This window comes from Bacillus rossius, chromosome 7 (genome assembly GCF_032445375.1).
Source record: "Bacillus rossius redtenbacheri isolate Brsri chromosome 7, Brsri_v3, whole genome shotgun sequence".
Classification (NCBI taxonomy): domain Eukaryota; kingdom Metazoa; phylum Arthropoda; class Insecta; order Phasmatodea; family Bacillidae; genus Bacillus; species Bacillus rossius.
Genome location: NC_086335.1, coordinates 24,810,689 through 24,826,895, shown reverse-complemented (window position 1 = coordinate 24,826,895; position 16,207 = coordinate 24,810,689). Strand labels below are relative to the sequence as shown.

Genomic DNA, 16,207 nt, shown 5'->3' with positions numbered 1-16,207 from the left:
GAAATTAAGAAGGATCAGGATGAAATGAAGAGTGGCCAGGAAGAAATTAAGAATGAAATGAAGACCGAAGTGAAGATAAGCCTAGAAGAGAAGAGCAACCAAGAGAAGAATAGCCATGATAAAAACAGTGAAGAGAATAACAGCGAACAGAAGACCGGCCAGGAGAAGACCAGCCAAGAAGAGAATAACAGCAAAATTAAGACCAGCGAAGAGAAGACCAGCGAAGAGAAGACCAGCAAAGAGAAGACCAGTAAAGAGAATGACAGCAAAGAGAATGACAGCAAAGAGAATAACAGCAAAGAGAAGAACAGCGAAGAGAAGAACAGCGAAGAGAAGAACAGCGAAGAGAAGAACAGCGAAGAGAAGACCAGCGAAGAGAAGACCAGCGAAGAGAAGACCAGCGAAGAGAAGACCAGCGAAGAGAATACCAGCGAAGAACACAGCGAAGAGGACATTATCCAAGGAGAGGAGAACAGCCAGGACATAAAGATGAAAGAAGAGCTGAAGAAAAGCACAGAAGTAGTGAAGATGAGTTACAAAATAAGGAATATTGAACAAGAAGAAATGAAGATAAACCAAAGAGAGAGGGGAAAATACCAAGGAGAACCGAAGAAAGACCGAGAAGAGAAAATGAGAACACAAGGACTCATCAAGAGGGTACACGGAGAAACTAAGTGCAGTCCAGGCGAGACTCAGAAGAACCAAGAGGGCACGAGTAACCGAGATGAGACGAAGAAGAGCCAGGAAGAAATGCTGTACGAACAAGTAGCTGCGAGAGAAGAAATTGAGAGAAAAGGGGAAGAGACAAGGGAACTATTGGAAGGCAATGAGCAAGACTCTCATGAGTATCGGGCCCGTCCAAGGCAACGGTCGGCCCGTCTCGGGCAGCTGACTGAACGACATTGGGCATCAGCAACGCAGAAGTGTCACTGGGTGACGAGAGAAGCAACATCTACTGCGAGAGAGGGTTACCTGGTAAGACTGTACAGCCCGCGATGGAGGAAAGGCAGGAGGCCTAAACTTCGAGTAGCATGGGGACCTCCAGGAGGAGATGCATTACCTGTTCGGGACGAACAGGTTTAAGGAGGTGGCAATGTTACGATCGCGCTTGGCTGCAGTGCTTGGCATCGCCGCGCTCGTTCGGCCTGTCTGCGCCCCCCTTCCACCCGCATCCTCTCCCTGGTATCTCGTGTCATACTATCTCGCTACATCCTGACCGTCGCAGCGCGCACCTGCCTCAGATCGAGTTACTTAAAAGAGGCCGCACTGCGGAATAAAAGGACTTAGACATGTTTATCGGCGCGTTTTGTGGGAACCCGATGCTTGTTGCGTTTATCGGCGTTCTTTGAGCAGCCGCCGCGTCCTTCGAGGACTCACGAAGCGTTTCTGGACATTTCGACGGCGAAGGTCGCGCGATATCTCGGAGACATGCCCGATTGTTCTGGACGGGAACCCAAGGGCTATAAAAGGAGGTTGGGCCGACCTCAGAGTCAGTAAAAGTCTGAGTGGGGAGTTCTCCCTCGGCGGAGTTTCCGGGCGATAGTGCCGCGGGTGCGGCAGAGTGGCGAAGTCCTTGGACGAAGGTTCCAGGGCAGGGAGTGAGCGAGATCAGTGGAGTCGGGAGTTTCCGGGCGAAGTCCTTGGACGAAGGTTCCAGGGCAGGGAGTGAGTGAGATCAGTGGAGTCGGGAGTTTCCGGGCGAAGTCCTTGGACGAAGGTTCCAGGGCAGGGAGTGAGTGAGATCAGTGGAGTCGGGAGTTTCCGGGCGAAGTCCTTGGACGAAGGTTCCAGGGCAGGGAGTGAGTGAGATCAGTGGAGTCGGGAGTTTCCGGGCGATAGAGTCGCGGGCGCGGCGGAGTCCCGAGTGAAGTTGCGAGAGAGTCGTCGAGTGGGATCTCGGCGAAGGGTGTGACGGCGGCGTCGGAGTGTGGTGACGGAGTCCCGCGGCTGAGACCCACGAGGGGTGCTGCGGCGAGAGTTGCGCCGGAAGTGCGGCCCAGCGAGGTGTGCGGAACGAGTGACCAGGGAATTGACATTTATTTAAGTGTAATTAATTATTTAGAAGATTATTTGTAAGTGACAAGTAGTGATAATAAATAAAACTGTGTGTGTGAAATAAAATCTATTAATTGGGCTATCCTTTACGAACCCGCAGGGAAATCGTAACAGTATGATTGAGTAGTAAAAATTTATTAGGACAAAAAAAACATTAGAAAGCTATGCTTTTAAAAACAAGACATTTAAAAAGTTAATCAATAACATTAACGCGATTAAAACAATAAAAAATGTATTTTAGTGACTTATTCCGGTACGTTACGTCACATAATTGTGACTTTTAGGTTTAAATGGTCACTTGGTGTTAAATGGGGGGAGGGGGGGACAAAAATATCAAAAAATTGCGTTACGTAATACTTTAACGCTCCCCAATGAAGTTTTATTACAGTTTTATTAATTACTAATATTTACATTACTAATAAACAATTGTACTTAAAAATGTCTGAACACCAATCATTCGCATTTCAAAATGTTTATTCACCAGTCCCACAATGTCTGTCAAGTTTCACAATTCGCACTCCTCACTGGAGCTAGGCTCAACAGTGGTTCGCCCCTTACCTCACTCCTGCCCACACACACAGTCTCGCGCCACTCAGTCGCACTCTCTCGATCCCGTCGCTCCTCGTCGCGCCACTCTCGAGGGGGTCTCTCAGCCTCTCCGCCGATGTCGCATTTCCCTTCGCTCGCGGAACTCTCCAAGCTCTCGGAACTCCCGCTGAGGCCGGCGCCATCGCTTATACCCCAGTGGTGTCTTTCTTGAAGGGACGAGAGAGGCTGTGACGTGTTGCGTCATCCCGGGCCGACACGACGCCCGAAATGTCCAGAAAGGTGAAGTTTATTCGCGCCACTCCGCGCGGCGGCCTCGGGAAACCTGCAGAATTCCCAGGTTGCTTAAAGTCCGAGGCGGGACGAAGCGGAGAGCGGAGGGGGATGATTAGCCGGTCCTTTATAATCCAGCCGGGCACGCGTGGCATGCGTGACGTCAGCGCCCGTGCAGCCAGACTCGCTGGAAGGACCGCTCAGGTCACGGCCATGCCTCCTTGCACGCGAGTCACACTATTCATTCCAAGAATATGTTTAACTTGCTATGAACGTTCACAGTAATATTCCGATGATTATTTAGAGTGGTCAACTCACACGGCGGTGTCTGGCGGTGCCAGTGGGTATATCACAGAAGTACGTAGGTACGTGTATTTCACCGAAATGGCGACTTTCGGACCACATATCACTTTCCCTTCGGGCCGGAATGTGAAATAAGTTGTCGGGCGTGAGTGGCCGGCCGCAGCGGAGGCGGCGGGCTCATTACCGCCCGGTGACGTCACGCGACTAACGAGGAGCGACCCCCGGCGGCGAGGCTCGAGCACGGACCCACACTTGTGAGGGGGGAGCGGGAGGGGTGGGGGCTCCCCGCACGACCCTGCACACTCGTCCCGTTCTTCCACAAGTCGCCAACATACAGTACGTGTGTATTACTGCAATGAATACATTGTATCTTTCTACAACACATGACTGTCGTTATATATATATATATATATATATATATATATATATATATATATATATACACACACATATATACATATGTATTAAATACGTTCTCCCAGATAATACTGAGTAATTCTTACTAAAATATGCCACATATTTTTGTATTTTAATTCATGTTTCATTCAAGCATAATATTTTTTTAAACCATGGAAAAGATGATCGAATATTCAAAATTTATTTTGATTTTTTTATGCTTATTGATGTGCGCACTTAATACTAGAACGCTATTCAGGAAACGGTTTAAAAAAAAAACTTTAACCATTGGAGATACTGGGACAACACAAAAAATAAATACCTGGGTAAGAATCCGAACCCAGCACTACTGGGAACACTATTTTGTAGTGATAAAGTTTTTTTTACATGAATATTTATGTTCCATTAACAAAACTCTGGCCCGTGGCAACCACTCAGACACCGTTTGCAAGGAACCCGTTCTGAAGCTGACGGTTTGTCATTTGACATTTATATGGAACATGGTTCAACACTTGTAGGTAACAATTTAGGTAGTAAATGATGTGCGTGATATTTAATTAATAATAATAATGAAATTAAAAATGAAAACCACCCCACCACCTTTCCTAACTGGTAGCAAAACATTATTTGCTTACAATAAAGTTCATTGCTGATGTGTGAGTTAACATCTTTGTTTAACAGAACTCCTTTCCTGATTGAATTTTTCACGATCTTCCTAGTGAGTCAAGCTATTAAACAAACTTCTAACTATAGCCTTTATGCAGCTTTTATTTGTTTTGCTAACCAATTGCTAATTAGAATGACTAAATCTTTAAAAAAAAAAAACCTTATCTCCATAGACCTTCATGGTTTAATTTACTAATTTTTTTAGTGAATTTATTTTCAGGCATATAATTTCCGCCTTTTTTCATTGCATATTAATTATACTACATTTACATTCCTGAATTTTTATGAATATTGGAAGTTTCGACACCGAAATTAATTTTCATCAGTTTCTTCTAGAGAAGTAAGAATCGTGGACTGACTTTTAACCTGGAAAGTCTCATTCTGCAATAATTTTAGGTATATTTCGAATAACTATTACCGTTTGAAGCCATTACCATGGTGCGACTTCCGAAAAAAAAAATTATTTAGTTTTTTTCGTTTCAAGGTCCATAAACCCCAAAACCATCGTCAACTCAAAAGTTGATGTATTAAATATAAATATAATATTTGGGGACACGATCACTGCCGTAATTTTTCACAAATCAGTTCCAAATTGATAGATAAAATATAAATATGGAAATATTTGGTCGTGTTCGTTAATGGGCAATATCCGTCTAAAGGGGTAGAAATGGGTAAGGTTTTTTGAAAAACATAAAAATTGTTTTCACTCCCATAATATAATGCATATCACATCCGTTGGAAGGTATTATATCTCGAAGGGGTAATAACAAATCTTTTGTCTCAAAACATTTTTTATACAACCACCCATAACTGCGAAGTGTGGAGAAAACAAGGGTTGAAGGACAAAAAAAAAACTTTGTTCGTAGACACACCATTTGATTTCTTTAAAGTGTTTGTAAATGTTATAATTTTTATCCAAAACTTTTGCCACAAACAATTTTAGATAATACAAACCATTATTGCAAGGGGTTGAAAAAAACTAAGGTTGGAATAATAAAATGAATTAAACTTCTCTACCATCTACACTATCGAATACATTAGTATTTTTGTTTAACTTTCTAAACGTTGTCTGAAACTACTGTTAAAATTTGATCTAACCAGCCATTTCTGCAAAGGGTGGAAATATCAAGGTTTTAAAGTAGGAGAAATCATTACATATATCCCTTATAATTTTGGAATAGATCCTAAACTTCATCTAAAAATTTGACTGAAAATTTTTTTGATTAAACAAATTATTACCGTAAAATCATGGGTTAAAAGTTTAAAAAATTGAAATATTTTAAAGTATCAAATTTCTTTCCAATTTATTTTGAAATATCGTAATATTATCTTATACATTGGTGGAAAGCAAAAAAATTTTACCACCACGTTATTAGGGCAAGGGATAAAAAATATTATTTGAAGGGCAAAAAAATTAAACAATTTCTTTAGTTGGCATATAATATGTAATTCGTTCTAAGCTTTTAAATGTTGGATGCACTGAGTTAAAAATACTTGTAATATTTTTGCTGCATGAAAAATGAGCAAATAATTAATCAAAACATTTGGTAATATTGGCGAACATAAATATTTTATGTATATTAAGTTCTTAAAATGATCCAGAAGTTTATAGAAGTGCCAAAATATTTCCATAATAAGTAGGTACTTCGAAATCTACCAACACCTGTAGGCTGTTCCGTTGGTTGTCAAAAGTGTTAAACATTAAACATTAAAAACAATCTAACTTATGCGAAATAATCATCTGAAAAGATTTGATTTTTCAACTTCATGAAAATAATGTATCATGAGAAGTCTTCTGAATCCGTTATTAACCACGCATTGATAATAATAATAATAATTTGATAGATGCTAGAAAACTTAAACATGCGCTTCTTTGCCTAAATAACCATTGACAGATATGCATAAACTTAGCACTCTAAATTTGAAATAGTTGAAAATGCTGGAAGCCATATAAATTTAAATGTTATTCTGTTGAAAATTTTACTTTGGAACGAAGCAAAATAATAGAGATGATTTCATCAACAGAGACACTAATTTGTCAGTGATTTACGTAACCTTGCAAAATTATTTTCAATAAAATGTACTAATTTTTAACCGTCATGTATGAAGATGTACTGTAAAACACTTTACTGTATCAATTTTTTTTTATTTTTAGTATGGGATGTAAGTACTGTTTATTTTCATAGCGTCTACTTAATCATACTGAAAATGAACCGCACTAGACATGGTGTATAGTGTATTACTATGAGTAAATAATAGTTAATCGTATTTCACATAATTTATATGAAGTAAATGAGATATTCGCTATGAGCCTATATATATAGTATACATTTTACGAATTTCCGAGTTCTGTAGATATAGAAACTTTTTAAAAGAACCATTTCTGTTATTTTGTTTTATAAACTATTGTCTCTTATATATGTACTCGGTGAATCAACATAAAAATACCTACAAGCTATAAAAAATACTGCGTTGGGATAAGTTTGGAACGAAATAAATTTCATTTTCTTCTCAAGGTAAGATGTATTTCTTATTTGTCTCGTCCCTTTGTCTACCAGTTAATACCTCCCAAAGGAAATCGACATTCCATGTCCCTCTGTGAAAGTTACTTGACATTCTGTAAGCACACGCCGTCTTTCCTTGAACAACATAATAAGCCAAACAGAAACAAACACATCACAAATTAAGATATGCTCTAACTGTCATTAGCTAAAACGTTCATTCCAGAGAAGAAATTAAACATTCTGACGTTGCTTCCTAGTGGCGTATATAACTACTTTGAAAAAACATCAATTCTGACATCATGTAATTTTTTTTGACGTGATAACGTCTTATAAATCGATGAACGCCGGCTGCACGCACGAAAAAGCATGACTCATTGTCACGTTCCGCCTGAGCCGAGCGTGCAAGAACCTGCCAACCACCGTGCGAGAAAATCTATATTCTATAATATCAGATTTGTTTTTAGTTTATTTCTATAACTAAATGTTCGTGATTATATTTAAATAAATTATTTAAATTAAATTTTCAAAAACTGTAAATAATATTTTTAAATTAAAAAGTATGCAATTTTTCATAATTTGTTTATGACATTATCACGTAAAATTATCGTCCGTAAACCGACTTTAGAGACAACCCCCTTTTTTTTCATTTCACCTTTCTGTGCGAAGGTAAACTTTTGGAGTTAAGACCGAATAATAATTAATTTTTTTATTAAAATATACCGACAATTCCTGGCTTTGCACGGATGCGAACTACAAATGTGACGTCATTTATATTTAATTAGTAGGCCTAAGTACTTAAAGTTCTCGTAAGTGTCAGGTGTTTTCAAAAATGGTATACAAACTAATAAAGCAACATACGCAATTAAATGTTAGATATATTTAATCAATCATTTACAAAAAATCACATTATTTAAAATTTTAAAGTGGTAAATGTTAGTCTATTTTTAATGAAGATATCATAAGCAATGTTTTTTTATGTTCCAATATAAAATTTATTAAATTGCATCTTCCTCCTGTTAACTCAATTAAGGAAATAATTTTTGAAAATGGTAAAATATGTACTTTTTAATATAGAATATGCCAAAATTTACATTTCATGTTTCATAGTATTTGGCTGTATGTCTTTGCGTTAATAAAATATAACTTCCCCTTTTGACCTTATGAAAAGTACTATTTAAGATATTGTAAAACCCTCACACGTTTATTTTTAATGAAGAAACCAAAAATCACATTTGTAACTTCCATTTCAGTGAAAGTTAAGACATAATGAAAAAAACTAAAAAAAAAAAAAAAAAAAAAAAAACATTATATGAAGCTTTGAGTGTAAAATAAACAGGTTCGTCTTTAATTTCATTGCAAGCATGTGCATGCTACAATTCACCTCTCTCAACCCTTGTAAGACCAACCCTTTTCCGTTTTTATTATATCCAGATTAAGATGTCAAAAACTGATAGAATTATTTATTTTATTTTCAACTAAGGGAATAATGCGAATTTAACCGTTTATTCTTAAATGGACTCACATACAAGTTTAGCTTTTATAATACTAAACTAAAACCCAGTTTACGTAATTAGGAATGTAAATCCAAGATAACACACTTAGCAGTCAAATTTATAAAAAAAAAATGGATAACTCACAGCACGTAAATCTATATAGATAGGCTATTAGTTGCTGCTATTTTTCAAATGTCACTTGTTTACTCATCTAATTCAGTGGTAAACGATCACATAGCTCCGTACAATTAAAGTATTAATAAATTAATATTGCTCGTAGGCGACTGCAGATGACGTAATGGTTACATTATAGGCCACAACTGTATTGACTTCTAAGGTTCAGTGCTAGATCACGTGGTTCGTCTATCCGTAAAATGGCATTAAAACATACACAGTGAACTAATTTGAAACATAACAAGGTAAATAAGATTCTATCTCTATCATTATTTGGAGAAAAGATGGAGTACAGGAATCGGGGGTAAGTGTTTTCAGTTGTACCTTGAGAAAAATGCAGGTCTTTAACAATGTTCATTCTACTAATTGTAACGTTCGAAGATTAAGAAATGAGACGGAACTGTGGAACTAGGATTCTGTTTATCGCTGTAAATTCTGTATGCACTCCAGAATTCTCGGAGTGATTAAATAGTCGAATGGCTGGGGGCGTGAGCTCTGAAACCGCAGGAACGCTAAGTGTGACATTGGCTCACGCATCATATGCCACTTCACCTTAACGCGCTAGACACCGAACTGGCGTGAAGTCTTCTCGTCAATAACGCATCTTTGTGGGAACCTCAAGCGTTCCTATGTCACGTGTAATACCGTTAACCGATGTTACGTGCCCAAATGTTTTATTTGAAAACCCCCTGTTTTCACCTTTTTTGCTGTAAAAATCATGTTAAAAACTAAAACATAAAAAATTGGTTGTCGGTAAAGTCGGTTTACGGACGATAGTTTAACGTGACGTCATAACAAAACATTGATGAAATGATTGCATACTTTTATGAATAAAATTGAATCATCCGTGTAGATGACTTTGACGCCCCCGCAAGCCCCTAGGGAGCGTCGTGAACCGCGTAAAATTGCCGGGAATTACCTGGTATAGTGTATCGCCATCCGACATATCAGCAAAATAAGTTACGGCACACAGTTCACCCAAACCTCTCGGCATTCAACGCGGGTATAGAAAATATCAGGGCTTAATTTAAACAACAAAAGAAAGGAATTTGCTTGAGAAAGCATAACTTTTGCGGCAAATACGACAAGACAATATTTATTTATCTGAAAGTCTGACATCAAACTATTACAAGCATAAAAAAAATATAAGCATTCGCCGGTACCTATTAATTAAATCGGGCCCGATGCTATAAACTATATATATATTCATACCCAACACATGATAAGGAAATATAAAAATACCCTAATCTTAACATCAGTTACCAAGACACTTTATATTTATTTAAAATCTCAAATAAACCAAGTTCCAGTTAGTAAAGGCCTTCCTGGTTACGCGACGTGCTCAAGTGTTCGGGGGACAGGTACCCTTAAAACGTTCAACGCGAGTCTCTACCATTTGAATTTTATCAATTATTTACTTCACGTGTCCATATCCGAAAATTGTTACATGTAACTGGGGGAAAAACAGACCTCCGATGTAAAATGACACTCTCAGGCTTGATGTAATTATTTCTGCCACCAATCTCTTGCAGTATAACTCCGTGGCACAAGGGGAATCACAAGGGAAGTCACTCACGTATCGGCTCGGCGTCTCCGTATCATTAGCGAATCCTCGCTAAACCCCACTGGTCCTCAGGCCAGTCGGTGCTGACGGCTATACCAGCCGGAAGGAGCCTCGTTCCGCCGCGATAGAACAGCGGCTATCATCTTCACCAGCTATACAGCTACTCTTCCACACACATATCAACGAGTTATTTGCTGCCCAAGCCGGCCCCACACTCGCAAAAATCATTTTTAGCGAGGCCCCTGGCGCGAACCGAATCACACTCGCCGGCCCGTCGTACATAACAGCTGATCGCCTGCCATTCCCCTCTCCTCCTTCAACCAAGGGAGGGGAAAAAAGTCTGTCCCTCGCGCGCATGCGCGCCGTGCTCGTGAATTGTTTCATTTTACCCCGATCACAATTTGTCCAACATTGCTCTGTCGCATTAATAATTAAAATACTTTTATACAAATGCAAATATATAACTACATTATAAATATAACCAATAAACACAATTATTTAATGATATTCTCACTAACTGTTACCAGGTGCTCCCAGGCGACACTAGCGCTGAAAAACGTTACCAACATTTCAAAAATACCGCCGTACGGATAACACCAATACTCAAATAAACTATACTAAAGGAAAACTATACTATAAACTTCCTTTTAATTTTCTAGTAAAACAGTACCCCGAGAAAAGGGGTACAATATCCCCCCAAAAAAATTAAGGTAATAACAATTTCTTTGGGTAGGTACCAATAAAAACATAGAATAAAACATTTAAACACATATAGAAGGAAATAAATCACAGCCTTAGAATCACAAACAGATTGCGGAAAATTTCTCAAAAGCACGAGTCAAGAGACATGATAGAACACACACTGAATAGAGTGGTACCTCACTCCGAAAGCTAAACTAAACCTACCCCAAAATTAACGCACCAAAAAAAAATTACCAAAAACTTATAAATAACAAAAACGTACGGCGCGTACAATACAACTATTTGAGCACTCTTTACAATCTCTAATATATAATTACTAACAAGACTAAAGCCTAATAAATTAGAAAACTACTTGTTAATGGCGAAACCGTACAGTATGTACCTTACGCCTTATTCCTGCCCCTTTTTTTCTTCTTCCTCACGGGCTTTGAAACAAGACCTTTTTTCATGACCTCTCCTCCCACAGTAATCGCATACTAACCCCCTTCCCTTTTCCGGGCATTCTGCTTTAAAGTGACCCGGTTTTCCACACCTGAAACAGCTCCTAGGCCCTTTCTGCCCCCCTTCCACCAAGCCCTTAACATATTGGTTTGGAAGCCTACTACCACCCATGCGTTCAAAATCTCTCTTAGCACACCATAAATTATCAATTTCAACTGCCCACGTAAATAATTTCCCAGTGCCCTTTGGTTTTCCTACAAACGCACACTCCCTCCTCACCTCGGGGCGCATGTTTTCTACTACTATTTGCACCATATCTCCCTCGCTTAACCCGAGACCAAAAACTTTACTCATGCTACTCACATTCTGCACAAATTCTACCATGCTCTCGTGAGCTTTTTGGAACCGGTACACATGCTCTTTTTCAAGACGTAGTTTAACTCGACGGGGGCACATATTTTCCCACAATAATTTCTTCGTTCTTTCCCAACTGCTATTTTCCACTGCACACTGACTCAAAACGTTTCGGGCCACTCCCGAACACCTCCCTGCTAGGCATTTTATCAAATAGCTTTGGTCTTCAAAAAGTTCGACTTCAACCATTTTATCCACCTCACTACAAAAGGGTATTAACTTACTGGGGTCCCCCTCATGCAACACTGGCAAACCTTTAATGCTGTCCAAAATCACCTTTTTTTTCTATTTGACCTAACAGGTCTATTTTCCCGTGAATCCCAGCTGTAGACCTCGATATCCCTTCCGCTGAAATAACTCCTACCTCTCTTTCCTTCAAGAATTCGGAAAACGTTTTTCGTAACTCGTCAATACCCACCTCGGCGTTTACGGCTAGGCCCGCCGCTTGAACATTGCTTAATAACTCGGGCTTAGTCAGCTTGTAGATCCAGCTCACAGGCATCATTGAAATTACGCCAATATTAATCACAACCGCTATGCTTAGCCACAAGCAAATCCCAGAAGCAGAGTGGCGCATTTGACGCCCCCGCAAGCCCCTAGGGAGCGTCGTGAACCGCGTAAAATTGCCGGGAATTACCTGGTATAGTGTATCGCCATCCGACATATCAGCAAAATAAGTTACGGCACACAGTTCACCCAAACCTCTCGGCATTCAACGCGGGTATAGAAAATATCAGGGCTTAATTTAAACAACAAAAGAAAGGAATTTGCTTGAGAAAGCATAACTTTTGCGGCAAATACGACAAGACAATATTTATTTATCTGAAAGTCTGACATCAAACTATTACAAGCATAAAAAAAATATAAGCATTCGCCGGTACCTATTAATTAAATCGGGCCCGATGCTATAAACTATATATATATTCATACCCAACACATGATAAGGAAATATAAAAATACCCTAATCTTAACATCAGTTACCAAGACACTTTATATTTATTTAAAATCTCAAATAAACCAAGTTCCAGTTAGTAAAGGCCTTCCTGGTTACGCGACGGGCTCAAGTGTTCGGGGGACAGGTACCCTTAAAACGTTCAACGCGAGTCTCTACCATTTGAATTTTATCAATTTTTTACTTCACGTGTCCATATCCGAAAATTGTTACATGTAACTGGGGGAACCAGACCTCCGATGTAAAATGACACTCTCAGGCTTGATGTAATTATTTCTGCCACCAATCTCTTGCAGTATAACTCCGTGGCACAAGGGGAATCACAAGGGAAGTCACTCACGTATCGGCTCGGCGTCTCCGTATCATTAGCGAATCCTCGCTAAACCCCACTGGTCCTCAGGCCAGTCGGTGCTGACGGCTATACCAGCCGGAAGGAGCCTCGTTCCGCCGCGATAGAACAGCGGCTATCATCTTCACCAGCTATACAGCTACTCTTCCACACACATATCAACGAGTTATTTGCTGCCCAAGCCGGCCCCACACTCGCAAAAATCATTTTTAGCGAGGCCCCTGGCGCGAACCGAATCACACTCGCCGGCCCGTCGTACATAACAGCTGATCGCCTGCCATTCCCCTCTCCTCCTTCAACCAAGGGAGGGGAAAAAAGTCTGTCCCTCGCGCGCATATGCGCCGTGCTCGTGAATTGTTTCATTTTACCCCGATCACAATTTGTCCAACATTGCTCTGTCGCATTAATAATTAAAATACTTTTATACAAATGCAAATATATAACTACATTATAAATATAACCAATAAACACAATTATTTAATGATATTCTCACTAACTGTTACCAGGTGCTCCCAGGCGACACTAGCGCTGAAAAACGTTACCAACATTTCAAAAATACCGCCGTACGGATAACACCAATACTCAAATAAACTATACTAAAGGAAAACTATACTATAAACTTCCTTTTAATTTTCTAGTAAAACAGTACCCCGAGAAAAGGGGTACAACTTGTAATTAATTTTAAAAACTGGCGGATAGCTATAAAGTTTAAATATAATTATGAACAAGTTTTCATATAAATAAACTGTAATCAAATATCTAACATAACCTATTATACCTGCACTCGCCGAATTATGCTACTTTTTTTAATAATAAAAGAATAAATACTTGAAATTATACTAGTAATCAGATTTTTAAAATGTATGAATAATTAACCTTTATTGCCGAAATTGTTGTTGTAATAAGCAATGAAAACCACATTAACTTTTCACTTCACTTTATAAACAGTCGACGAAACAGTTCACGTGTAGATGTAAGTTGTATGCTGCTGTTGCCTTTCTTCTCCTCGTACGCATAGGCTAATCGAGTGGAAGAGAGATAGATGCGGCGCAAGCGTACAATGAGCGTAATGGGACACAGCGTAACGGAACAATGTGCGTAACGGGACACTTTTTCGTGCGTACAGCCGGCGTTCATCGATTTATTAGACGTCACGTCAAAAACAAAATTATGTATGCAAATGTGATGGTTCTCAAATTCTTAACGAGGACTTTCCAAACTCTTGAGCAGTTTGTAAATGGCGCTTTATATCCCGGAGCACTACACGTCGTTCAGCGAGGCGGTCACCTTAATTTATTATAGAGCTCTAGATTAGTGCTTGAAATCAGAACTACAAACGTTAGTTAAACTGATTTGTACGAATTACGAATGCTTGAAATTTTTCACGAACTAATTTCTGCGTCAGGGAAGACTGGCACTCGTTTACAGGTTTTTGGTTTAACATTTCATTTGTTCACGTTTGGATTTAAGACTGTCGCCTACCTGGTCACACATACGGTGTGCAGAGATACAAAAAAAAACTATGAGTTTTAAAAACTGCTCGAGACATCCAAGTTGTGATGCTTACGAAAAGCGTTTAAAAATACGTTGAGGACCGATGAACAATTCTGTTTCAGTAATTCGCTATTTAAACTGTATTTTCAGGAGAGTGAAATGGGCTAAAACGCGTTTTTCCAAAATTAGTTGTATACGTGAGGAACGCCAGGTACAGATTATTAAAAGCACCCAAGGGACTTGCATTAAAACTTTATCTTAATTTCTTCACCGTCTAATGTTATGGTTACCGCTCGTATCTCATAGTTGCTCCATGCACGACGAGAAGACTGCGCGCCAGTCCACAGCTTTGTGTTTAGAGGCGACACCGCGCTAGAAGCACCTGCGAGCGTCGCCCTTACCATCCCCCCGCACTAACACAACTACATCCCTGACTAGATGGGCCCCTTAACATCTCGTCGACAGCCAGGTTAAGAGAATCGATAGCACTCAACGACTCGATCTAGGTTTTGTGTACATGGAGAGATGTGAAGTAGCGGTAAACACATTTTTCTCATATACCGGATGATCCATGTTTAAATCCCGGACAGGTCATTTTTACTTCGGTTTGTTTATTCCGTGGTTTCAAGGGAAGGAATTGATCATGGCCCATTGCAAGGAAACTACGGAATAAACAAACCGAAGTCAAAATGACCTGTCCGGGATTTAAAACTTGATCATCTTGTATATGGGAAAAATGTGTTACCACTAAATCACATCTCTCCATGTACACAAAACCTGAGAAAATTGAAGAAAACTATACGGTTCAGGAGTACATAACTGAAAAAATATGTGCGTGGGTGCCAAACGCGTAAGAAGTGTAAATTCGCACGTCAATATTTCACTTTACGCTAAAACTATGCAATAAATTACACAATTGTAATAGAAATGGTGAAAAAGAAAACCTGCACAGAATCCAACAGTTGTCTGCCTCTCTACTTTATTCGCTATTCATTCTTCCCCTCTTCTTTTTCACCATCGAGTACCTCGTTACTCGGTACATTTAGAGTCGCGATAATCCGAGGTATTTGGGGCTGATGGTACCTCGTATTACAAAAATCTCGGATTACAGGGTAAAAAAGGAAAGTCACGGAATTTACAACTAAATATGTAAAACTAAGTCAAATTTAATGTGTAAATGTTAAAATTACAGATATATATTACATACATTAACAGTGTTAGAATAAATGCTCTTTATAAGCATTTACAACTTTAAAAAAATGCCCGGGGTCTTCCGCTGTAAAGTAGAGCAACGCTTTAAAGGAGTGATGTCACGCCATCGTCTAAGTAGACGGGTATCGCTTGGGGTGGCCTCTGGTTGTTGCTCAACGTAGCGTAGCGCTGCCTCCGATACCACCAGTTCGTCTGTGTGAGTCTCACTGGTACAACTGTTTAGTCGTCACTTCCTTCATTTGGCTCAGATACCATTTAGATGATAGCAGAATCAGTCACTTAAAATTTCTCATCGTTGTTCAACCAATCAGCAACTTCACTGACGTCCGTGTTCTCACAACCAGGAATCTTTTTTATGAGTTCTAATAAGGACAAATCGTCATCTAGGTCGTCTTATTCACTTCTAAGTTTTACAAATATTTGTTCACGGTTTCAGCCCTCACTTAATCCCAAGACTCGACCATCCAATAAAAAAACATCTTTCATCGTAATTTTCTTAAGAAAATGGTTCATTGTCACTTCTCTTTCCGTTGCTTGCAGCATTGACTGTAGCAAACGACGTCGATACATTTTCTTGTACGTCTTGGTCCATGGGCTGTACCAGGCTATAGTGACGTTTGGTTTCAAAAATAGACCTCGGATTCCGTCACAAGCGAGTTCTTCTTCATC

The 16,207-nt window shown here is 39.4% G+C and overlaps 1 protein-coding gene across 1 annotated transcript in view; it reads right to left on the bottom strand.

Annotated features, from left to right (window-relative positions):
• Positions 1-16,207, bottom strand: part of LOC134533756 (adenylate cyclase type 2) — a 507,221-nt gene that overhangs the window by 227,227 nt on the left and 263,787 nt on the right. The gene's annotated exons all lie outside the window — the stretch shown is intronic.